We start from the raw sequence: 12,524 nt of genomic DNA, 5'->3' as shown, positions 1-12,524 counted from the left end.
TATGCAATCATTTTCGTATTTGCTTATATTTTTATATATGTTTATATACAGTATATTGAATATATATACAATTTTAATAATTTTGGACTGATAACTATTCAACTTTTCTTGGTCTCAGATACAGGCTAATTGTTTGTATTTAAATTCCTGTGGTTGTTAGTGTCAGGTTAATTTTATTTATATACCAGAATGTTGTAGAGCAAATAAAATATGGAATTGTATATTTTTACAAATATGTTGTCATAACTTTAGTAATGCTTCAAATGAAGTGGTTAAATGGTACATTCAGGCATTAGTGTATATGATGCTGTGGAGCTTTACAAATGTGGAAAATAAGAAGCTGTTTAGTTGAATCCTGTTCGGTAATTTTCAAATATACGCATTAAAAAGTCTTTATAAATGGATATAAGATTCAAACCAGCACCCTCAGGATGATAAGATTTTATTGGACGATTCATCGGGTTTTAACTCTATACTCATGTTGCTAACGAGTTTCCTATGAGCGCCGATGTGTATCGGCTCAACTTGAACTTTTGAAAAGGTGGGTTAAGATTTCTCCAAATTCAGAAGAGATTAGTTAAAATAACATATAGCATGTGTCCTATGACAAAAATGCTTTTCCTGTATATCTAAATGGAAATAGTTCGGTTTCAAATACACACATGATTGACTCGGCTTTGTTATGAATCATAGAAACAATGTAGCGGCCTTCGCGTTACAAGAAACAAGAAATATGTTGACATGCAGTGCACCGGGTAGTCACCTGCCTCTTGCGATCACTCATTTTTCAGTGTACAAACCTTCTGCTTTTAGTTTGGTAAAGTCTCCAATACCAAGCAAAAGTTATTAGAAAGTTTGTGAATCCACATGTAACATAGAATCACATGCAAAAAGACTGCAAGATAGAAAACATCTTAATATTGAAATTAAAGGTTAGTTTAAGTTAAACATTCTTCAACAGATTTGATCCTTAAATCGAGAAAAAGAATTACAATTAGGGACAGATGAGGGGTGAAAAGTTTGTGTCCCAAGTTGAAATTAAATAATTTACAATTAGAATTTATACCCTGAACTTTAAAGAGAATTGGGTTACGTTTCTTAAATTATGTGCTTTTGCTAAACATAAAGTATTTTTAGTTTAGGAAGCATCTCGGGGGCACTGCTGAGAGTTGGTAAGCCATTAAGAGGTAACCTGTAGTCCGTCACACGTAATACATTTTAATCCATGTCGTACGATTGGATGTTCTCCGACAGCGTTTCTACAGTAATCTGAAAACCCGGGAAAAGTTATGGTATTTGAAAATGATTTCCAGGCATGGAAAAGCCTTGGATACAACTTTTATTGCAGAAAGTTATGGAACTTCCGAAAAATTAGCATTGCTAAACATGCCCAGCTTAAGGATTACAGTTGGGTTTTTTTTATGGATTAATTAATATTAGTAAATATTTTCATTAGTTAATTTGGATTAGAATGTTATTAAATAATATTAATATATAAAAAATTTGTAAAAATCTGGTAAAAAATACAAGAATTATATTATGTTATTTTAAAAAGTTGTGGAAAATTCCACAGCAGGTTTTTCTTTCATATACGTGGTCGATACTAACATGTTTGGTACGCCACTTTTCGCGAATGTGTTTACACAGCTTTGGTTGGTTGGAGACAATTACTACATTCAGGAATAAAGCGTTAAAGTCGCCCGAATCCATATGCTACAGTATTAACATTAGACAAATCAGTTTGGATATATGCTTTTCAATATCTAGCAATAAAACTGCTTGAGTTACATTGTACATGTGGCTTGTACATCAAATCAAATAAAGAAGACAAATTAAATAAAAGAATTTCGAGGATTGCCTATGTGGTGTCAAGGACTCAACGCGGCAATGGCTTCAAAGTTAAGGTTTACTTCGGGGTCGCATTCAATCAATCAAAGGAATGTGTCCCCCACTTAAAAAGCGCCTGCACTTTCAAAACCTGACGCACTCGTGAGTAACACGATCGCAGACCAATTATCAATTACCGCATAAATCTTAAATGTCATTTGTAAATTTTATTGGGATACAAAGGCGGCTCCTACAGGGAAGTTTGTGGGCAAAAAGTCGGGAAAAATAATAATTTGATCATTCGCAACGGCACATCAGCGATTGTTTTTAATTAAAAGTTCAATACCATTATTTTTTTTGGATTGCATAAACAATACAAATGTACATAGAATTCAGCAAATAAACAGTAATAATGATTGTCATATTTTGTTAATTTTCTCTGCGAACGTTTGACCTATCGGTCAAGGGAAAATATCTGATCTCCCAAGCGAATGCAACAGAAATTGTTATGGCTGCTTGTATCCCAGCATGCACCATCGGAACGCAGTGTGTGGTACTCTTTGTAAGATTTTGTTCTCTTTCCTGTTGTTTCCCTAAAGATACAATATAATAATTTTTTTTTTTTACATTACAATTGATTCTTGTGGGTTGGATTTCTCATGATAAAAAAACACTTCCACTTTATGTACAATTATTTTTGTGGGTTCAAATTTATATACCGGTATACCTGTAAGATGATATGTTTTTCTATAGCTATAGTTTACATTGTGTCAAGCCACTTAATTAAATCAATCACATTTTTCTTAATTATTTAAATATTTTGATATACTTTTACTGGTCTTTCCAAATGTTTCATCAATTGAAAAAATAAACTAAAAATAAATAAAAATTTATATAAATATGCTATAACTTTACCTAAATCTTATAGAATGATAAATATAAGTGGTATTTATAATAATAAAAAAAAAAAAACTGTACAATTCAAATGAATTGTTCACTCGGATTCTTATTCAATACATATATTTTGTGTCTGCTTTTTTGTTACTGCTTCCAAATGGTTTTCTTCTTCGTATGATACCTTTTAATGTGTTTTATTTTAATGTGATATAAATAGAAATAATTATTCAATTGTATTAAATGTGAATTAAAAATTTACTATTTACTGATGTCTTTTGGCCTTGTGTAGTAATTGATGAAAAGTTCAATAGTAATTTCCTGTAGAATAATTTTATTCTTGATAAACCTAAGCTATTGTTTATTTAATGTATTATAATTGATAATTATGGTTTATTTTCTTTATTTGTATGTCAATAGCAGAAATTACATATATTAAATCAATTAGATTAATTAGATTAACACATCAAATAAATGAATGTAGCAGTTTAAATCTAAATGCTATTGATCTCATAAAACTATATAATATATATATATATATATATATATATATATAAATATATATATATACACTTTATATGTATATATATTTATGCGTGTGTATTATATGTAATAAACTATAAATTATTTACATATTCTTAAGGTCTTTTTGTAAAGTTCAAGATTTTATGTAAATTTATAAATATTATATAAGTGTTAATTTTTGTTTTAACTTTCAGGCGGCCAGAGACTTCCTTCCTGTGGTTCACTTCCCCATGGAAGACACTGAAATTCATCATCTGGCACAACTACAAATGGTACATACTTGGATTCTTTCTCATTCTCCTCCTCATCCTCTTCATTGGCCTCATCCTCTACAGCATCCCAGGAGCCTCTGTCAACAAAGTGCTTGGCGTCGGCACATAAAAATGAAACACAAGAAAGAATATGGAAATCATGCAAGAAAAAAATTTAAGAACCTCGCATTGATATCTCTTAATATGCATTTTTATAATGATAATGATGAGAAAGTACTTGGCAAAAAATTAATTCAAAAGTACACAGAATAGATTACTTTTTAGATTAGGAACTTTAGCAGGCCTTGACATAGCATTTATTTACAATTCAAAGCCTTATTGATAAGATAACATATATTGGTATATATTTTCATACGCTAGGATCTTTACCTGCTAAATGTGTACGTTGATGAAAAATAAAAATTTAAAATGTGAAATATATAGAAAATGAATGTATTGGACTCACTGTAGTTTTCCGCCAAATTATATCTGTTGAAATGGGTCTTCCTATTCCTTTCAATTCTGGGTCCAAATCTCTTTGTCTTCCACAATTACAAATGAGGATATTTTTTCTTTAATATAAAGTCGGAAGAAGTCCATTCCATGAAATTTGATTGAATATTTCTTAAACAATATAGTCATTTTAAGTTAATTTGATTATATTTAGGTGTTTTTGTAATTTTGTGGTTGGACAGTACACCATAAAGCATATGTGATGAATTTTCTATTGTTGAAATAAGGAATAATAAGTGAGTGTGAGTAATAGTTTTTCTGTACTACAGTTATGTTATCACAAATAAATGTCTTTTACTTCATTACAGTTTTGATGTGTGTCATTATTAGGTGAATGTCAGTGGGGGTGGGGCAGAAATGGTGGCCTATGGGTCAAATAAACACTGTCGTAAAAAAAAAATACTGTATAATAGAATGATAAATTTTCATTTTCCTAAATACTTACTTATTTCAAAGTCGGATTTGCTGGTTTCTCAGGAATTTTTGGCCCCTGTAAATTGGCCTTCCTCAGCATAAATTAATAACTCCTTCACCACAACCAGATTTTGTCGCCTCTCCTGTTCAAGGAAATTCCACGCAGAGAACGCCAAATTCTTTTAAATTCATGAAAAATGCTTAAGAACTTGTGAGATCTGAAACATCTGTAGACCTATTTTTTAATAAATTTTAACATAGATTTCAACCAAACAAGATATGTATTGTATTGAATCAGGTGAATTTTGTTTCATAGAATCGATATTAAACAATAATTATGTTAATATGCTGATATTGAGTTGGGGATGCTGATATTTTTTCAATTAAATTTCTTTACTTTATAGCAAGTCATTAGTAGTTTTTGTTATTTTTCCCACGATGGTAATTAAATAATCTAGTTGCTTGAATGGGGGAAAAAATGGTTGATGAAATAGACATGGGATTTGATATTATTTGTTTGGATCATGATACCATATCAATTCAATATTTTTTCTTTATTGGAACATCAGGAATTCCTAATGATTTTTAATAAACAACAACGAAATGTTAAATCAATATGGCTTCACTCAGTCTGGTTGGAGTTATTTAATATCAGAATATATTCAGTGGATTGGTTTTTTGGTTTTTTTTTGTTTTTGTTTTTGTTTTTTTTTTTGCTTTGCCTCTTTTAATTTAAAAAAAATATACGATATAATAGCTCAATTTAGTACTCAATAACAAAATGCGTATATTTTCCAAGGACGATGTATTTTAAAAGCAATATAATAACGATGATGGTGGTGATGTACTATCAGTCAAAATACACGAAAATACCTATAAAAAAAAATTTAAAAAAAATTAGTAGCTCGTTTAAAAGAATCAAATAAATATAACCATTCAAGGAACAGATCGAAAAAAGAAATGTTTTCACCAATTTACAGGCATTTTACTACAAATTCCTTAAGTTGACTTGCAATCGATTTTTGTATTAAAATGTCTGTAAATCGGTGAAAACATTTTTTTATCTGTTTCTCATTAGAAGCTTATACGGTAATTCAATTGATCCTTTAAATGAGCTTTTCAATATTTTATTTGAATTTTTAAGGTTATTTTCCTGTTTTTTGACTGATAGTACATCATTAGCAGTGGTGATAATGATTATCATGTTATAAATAATTGTAACATAATAAAAACATTGACGGATAAAATTGGATTCGTCGGCCGACACAGTGTGTGCCCTGCTTTAAGGATACTCCTGACAACATTATAAACCACTTGAGAGAAACATAATGATCGTCTCCATTGTAGGGGAGGGGAGTTGCTCTCTATGTTAACAACATTGTAGTTTCTCTCAGTTTAAGTCTATCACATTTGAGCTGTCTCTTATACACATCTAGATGTGTATAAGAGACAGGTATTGTATTGAATCAGGTGAATTTTGTTTCATAGAATCGATATTAAACAATAATTATGTTAATATGCTGATATTGAGTTGGGGATGCTGATATTTTTTCAATTAAATTTCTTTACTTTATAGCAAGTCATTAGTAGTTTTTGTTATTTTTCCCACGATGGTAATTAAATAATCTAGTTGCTTGAATGGGGGAAAAAATGGTTGATGAAATAGACATGGGATTTGATATTATTTGTTTGGATCATGATACCATATCAATTCAATATTTTTTCTTTATTGGAACATCAGGAATTCCTAATGATTTTTAATAAACAACAACGAAATGTTAAATCAATATGGCTTCACTCAGTCTGGTTGGAGTTATTTAATATCAGAATATATTCAGTGGATTAGTTTTTTTGTTTGTTTTTGTTTTTGTTTTTTTGCTTTGCCTATTTTAATTTTAAAAAAATATACGATATAATAGCTCAATTTAGTACTCAATAACAAAATGCGTATATTTTCCAAGGACGATGTATTTTAAAAGCAATATAATAACGATGATGGTGGTGATGTACTATCAGTCAAAATACACGAAAATACCTATAAAAAAAAATTTAAAAAAAATTAGTAGCTCGTTTAAAAGAATCAAATAAATATAACCATTCAAGGAACAGATCGAAAAAAGAAATGTTTTCACCAATTTACAGGCATTTTACTACAAATTCCTTAAGTTGACTTGCAATCGATTTTTGTATTAAAATGTCTGTAAATCGGTGAAAACATTTTTTTATCTGTTTCTCATTAGAAGCTTATACGGTAATTCAATTGATCCTTTAAATGAGCTTTTCAATATTTTATTTGAATTTTTAAGGTTATTTTCCTGTTTTGTGACTGATAGTACATCATTAGCAGTGGTGATAATGATTATCATGTTATAAATAATTGTAACATAATAAAAACATTGACGGATAAAAAAATAGGTGTGGTTTGAATAGCTAAACTTAGATCTACAGTCCTCAATGAGAAACTACAGTCGTGGGACAAATAGTATTTAAATTTAACTATTTTCATAATTGTAGAGTTAACAAATTTGATAATATAATAATATATGTTTTTGCCACTGTAGTCTTTTATTTTTAAGAGAGAAAAAAAAAAGTTCTAAATGTTAGAAAATATTTCGTAATACAATATAGGCCAGCTGAACAAGAATCATTTTTTGGATGCTTATTTTTATCTGTATAATATTACATCTGATCTTATATGTAATTGGTGCCCCATCGTTTAAAAAAAAAATTGTATTAGCCCTGTCAAGAGTGTGTTGTATAATATCCGAGTACCTGTATATCATAAAAACGTGTATGCCTAGATTTTATTTAATATTGGTAACTAGAGTATTACGTTATGACGTAGCGTGATTTTATAGTTGCGAGTATAACATCGTACGATGTGAGGGCGTCTTCGTGCTTAACCATGTCGCTATTCCCCTACACAACAGGTTTTGTTTCAGGATGGACTGATATCAAAATCAGATCTATCATCAACTCTACAAGTGCGAATTATTCAACTTCCGAAGCAGGCCTGCATTCGCATAAATACTCGCGTTGTTCTGTTTTTACATTTCATTATTTATTGGGTCAGCACAGAATTGTGTTTGTAGAATTAGAACACGGGATTAGAAAGGTGACCGAGGCCAATTACTCAAATGAATCAATATAGGATACAAGTTGAATCGATTCGTTCCCACATCCGAAAACCTAAACAAATCGGAAGTCTCTTGAGAATGATATTTTAAGTATGTTTGTCCGCACAATCATTAGCACATGTTGTGTTACCTAGATACAGGTACATGACAAATCATCCCCCAGCAAACATAATGAAAATATACCAAATAATACAATTTTAGATTCTGGGAGTAGTCTCTCTGGCTAGGGGGTCATTGGCTTTTGTATTTTTTACGACAAACCTAATTTTTTACTGTCAAAATAATGATGTTAAGTTATGTTTTTTGTTTAATTTAATCAGATGTTCTGAGTATGCCTACCTCCAGTTTTCAACCAATCATGTAGGCCTAATTTTTATGAGACCACGCGGCACGTCTCTCTACAATTAATCCTAAACTCTGCTGCTTAATTCTTTGCAACTTCTTTTTGTGTAAATTTATAATGATGACGATTTCTTTCTGTTTCATTTTTTTTTAAACACGATATAGTTGTTAAAATAGAACTAGTTTAGTCCTAATAATTCATTCATTAGAAACCCTTGTTTGTATATTTTTGTAGCAAAGTTATATGATACTGTGTTTAGTTATCAATATTGTGAGTGAAATAAAATTTGATTTATTATTAAATGTATTTTTATACTGCCAAAGGAATTACGCTATATAACATTACAACCCCTCAAAAGACTGTCTTCCGCTAGGCGAATTTATTCGCGCAAATCGAAGGCGTTGGTTCGGTTCCTGAGCTCTGATTAGTTAAGTTGCGCACTTTTTTCGCTTCGCAAAAAGTAGAAAAAAGTTCGAAACCGATTTCGCTGAAGGGAAAACTCCGATAGAAATGTGAATGCGCTTGCGCCTGAACCGAACGCTTTCGACTCGCGCGAATACATGCACAAGTGGAAAACATGCTTCAATTCTATCGGCAAAACGATACATTTGACATGAACGAACCTAATGATCTTCTTGTTATAACCCTACAATTTGAAGAAATTAACTTTGATATCAAGTGGCAAAGGTCCGGAATATGTTGGCCTACACTTGTCTTAATTACCGGAAAGATTCAAGCAAAGTCCATGAACCTTTTGGCAGACGATATATGAAACAGAAGTTGATCTAATTATCTTGCCATGACTATTGTATGGTTTATGATTGATGTCCTTAAACCGTTTTCGGTTTGATACCCTGCCTGTTTTTGATAGTCCGTTAGGATACCAAGATGTGTAATATAAGGATCTGTTTTTGTAGTATCTCGATCCACGTATGACTAATTCTATTTATCGAGTTCAATATTATTTTACCTAGGCCTAGGCCTATTTGTAAAATAACAATATTAATATTATACACTTTTTTTTTTAATAAGAACACATTTTACAAGAACACCGAGGCTGAAATTTTTCGAAAAAATAAGGACAAATTGAAGCTGGGTTAAAATTTAAAATGCAATATTTATTTTATAGAAAATAGAAAACCAACAAAAAATTCTTTTGGTCTTACCTTTACCTTATGTGAAGTAGGTGTCACGTGACTATGTACACCCTCCATAATACAGTACAATTATGCTGCTGTAAAATAATAATTTTCTATCTTTGGAAAGTGTATAAAATAAGAATAATATAACAACAATTTAAACCTAAAATTTGCAAAAAAATAAAAACACTGAGCCTTGGCAATGTGTTACTGATTCTTATAAAAAAAAATGTATCCCCCCCCCCCAGGCCTAAGACTATATAGATGTACTGTAATGAGGTCAGATACTAATAATTGTTATTAAATTGTAATGTAACAAATAGGCATAGGCCTACTTGTTTAGCGTCATCACCCCCACCTAAATTTCGAGGCGGGATTTTTTTTTTCTAAAAAATAAATATTGTTCAAGAAATGCTAATTAAAATCAATATATTTTAAGTGAATTCAAACAGTGATTTCGCCAATCAGGTGTAAAATGTATTGTAAGCATATTGAAAATGATATGCCTATGTATAAAGGATAGGCCTATGAGTCAATTCGCTAATTTCTTTTAATTTCTTATGTATTCTATTCCGTAGTATAAAATACTCAAAATAGACGATGAGCGATGTGTATTATATGGAGTGCTACCGTACCAGTACTGTATAGCAGTGTAATATCAACTCCCATTATTGGCCCGTAACCAATACAGCGTCAGTAGGCCACCCCTTGTCTTACACTATTTTTTAGTTATAAAATGGATAATTTATTTTTTTAGGCGTGTTTTTGATAATAATGATAATATTAACGATTGAAAGATGTTCGATTGATATTAAATCCAACGGGTTGTAATGAACTTATAGAGCACTAAATATAACTTTACATAATTCGGCCTCCTTGTAATACCGGTATTTTTTCCGTAGTAACCGAATTAATAATTACAACTTTATCCTTCAATTCTTTTAGTGTAAACATTTTTTAACAGTAGGCCTGCTTAAACAGTTTTTTTTTTTCTGAACGTTATATTAGCTCATGCACCTTAAACGTATTGGCGCCAATTACACACGGTGTTCTTGAAGTGGAATCAGACTACCCATGACCTAACTTGATGATAAAATTTAATACAAAATGAATCTTCGAAAAATTGCAAAAGCGGAAGCTTTAGTCGATGACAAATTGATTAATTTGTGAGGTATTGGTTTCTCAGAAAATGGCGCAAATAAGCTCCCCGCTGCACGAACGTCTACCGATCTTTTGGCTTCCCCCTGACAGGACCAATCACAACTTTGGTTGCTCCATTGTCATCAAACGTAACATTAATCGGCTAATTACGTTTCACAAGTAAACAAGGGGATTGTAGGTCGTTCAACCAATTACCAGCATCTGGCCGTTCAACTTATAGGCCCACATACATTTTAGCAACCTTTAAACAAATTCTATCTAAATTTCTGAAGTTGTCCTTTAAAAAATATATAAATATATAGGTGGTGGGGGAGGGGGGCTTGCAATATCGAGTAAAGGCCCATTTGTAAATTCCTTGGTATATTGTTATTTATTAACGTTTTTTATTTTTATTTTACATTACAACAATTTCGCACCCATTTATAAAACATGGATGGGAAATGTTTAATAGGCCTATAGGCTAAACAAATTTATAAAACGTTTGAGAACAACAATTTCGCTACGTCTTGAATTTAACATGGGACATGTGAACTGCCATTTCAACGAAATATTTATTATCATCCCAAAATAATGATAATAATAATACAGAAAATTGTACTGCTTCTTTAATATTTAATCAGCCCATCCCCACTTGCATTGATGAACATTTTTAAATGTACATAGGCCTACATACGGTATGTAGGGTAAATTTAGATTTAGGTAAGGGAAAATATTATTATCTCTTACGAAGACCGTTTATAATATACACACCACAATTCTTCAGGCAATGAGATCTACCTGTTTTTAATTTGTAATACATTAAGCAGGGGCGGATCCAGAGATATCCAAAAGGGGGGGGGGCGCCGAAATTTGGGCCGATCGAGACAATGTCCTAGGGGTTCCGGAGGCATGCCAACGCGAAATTTTTGTGTTCTAGACGCCCGAAAATAACATTTGAGGCGTTGTGGGCTATCATTTTTTTCTTTTTCTTTCTTTTTTTATTTTTTTTTAATTTTTTTACCTCCCAAAAGGGGGACGGGGGCCGGGCGCCCCCCTAAATCCTCCCCTGCATTAAGCCTACATTACTACTCATTAAAGTTATCTTGCTCATCATCTGATCCAAATCCAATTTATTTTACATGATTTTACAAATTGGTTGTAGTTTCGCATCTACTGGTCCAATTTTTGGTAGTGATCTTTTATATTAACCCGAATTTAATGACCTATCTACAGGTCTCCCTCTAATTAAGTACCCCTCCAATTAAAGACCACCTCCAATTAAAGACCACTTTTCCATGGTCCCATGGGTCTATGTCTTTTATCTTTATTATTTTGAGAAACCAAAGCTGCTGAAGACCGCGGAAACCCCGGTCCCAATATTGGACTTTAAATTGGAAGAAAACGTGATATTAGAATAATGTTCAATCCGTAATTCTATCGCTGTTAGCTATTTTGTTATCGGTAATTAATTTAACTGGATATAACGTACCGGTAGCTATAATTCGAATTGACATGAATACATGACAATATGCCTATGTTTGTTATAATAATCGAGTTTTATATAAAATTTAATTTTAACTCCTCAACACATTAGGGCTTAAATTGTTGTGCACACGTATCACCGAACTCAAAGCCTACGTACACAAAGATACGAGTCAACAAACCATCCAGGGAACCACCGAATTATATCAAATTCACTGCGTTACTTTTCATAGTATTGCGTTAAATGTTTACTTACGCGTCTGATGCCTGGAGCTGTCCCGCCATCCCCACTTGTGAAACAGACAACTCGTGCCTTTGGCCTACAAAACTTTTCTCAAAGTTCTAGTTCATGAGAAGAGCCTGGGGTTGTGTGACAATCAATTAATCAAGGGGTTATGATAGCCTAACCTAGATGTCTCGTTTAGCCTTACAATTTGTTTTACGCGCTACGTGGAACTTCCAATAGACGGCATAAGTGCTCTCAACGAAGTTTCGTATTTAGAGTAAATTTTTGAGTACCTTCCTCTGTTAATGTTATAAGTATTACACTACTTTAATTGAATGTATACTATTTTGAGACATAAATGAGCTTATATATAGTATAAGTAGGTCGTAATGTATGCCATTAAAAAGATATTTAATGTTTTGTTAAATGAACTGCAAGTCACCAGGGTATTTGGTCTGCACATATATTTTCATAACATTTCATTGCTATTACGTCTTCTATTGTATGACCGGGTTATCATTAATTCGTTTTTAAGGGCCTACATAAAAATGAAACGTTTTATTTTTAACATTGTTTATTATCATTATTGTTGTTATCTTACTTGGTCTATTATCTGTTAAACTCATGCCATCA

At 31.5% G+C, this 12,524-nt stretch overlaps 1 long non-coding RNA gene across 1 annotated transcript; it reads left to right on the top strand.

The window, feature by feature from the left end:
- The first annotated feature begins 3,412 nt into the window (after positions 1–3,412).
- On the top strand, positions 3,413–8,206 carry LOC117124371. The gene is made up of 2 exons (XR_004447963.1): positions 3,413–4,705; positions 5,878–8,206. It is a non-coding gene; the product is annotated as an uncharacterized LOC117124371 (long non-coding RNA).
- The last annotated feature ends 4,318 nt before the right edge of the window (positions 8,207–12,524 follow it).

Source organism: Anneissia japonica, unplaced genomic scaffold (assembly GCF_011630105.1).
Source record: "Anneissia japonica isolate Jap-2015-1 unplaced genomic scaffold, ASM1163010v1 scaffold750_len1593409_cov174, whole genome shotgun sequence".
In the NCBI taxonomy this organism is placed as follows: Eukaryota; Metazoa; Echinodermata; class Crinoidea; order Comatulida; family Comatulidae; genus Anneissia; species Anneissia japonica.
The sequence above is the reverse complement of the archived record's forward strand: the minus strand, read 5'-3'. Positions and strand labels throughout refer to the sequence as shown.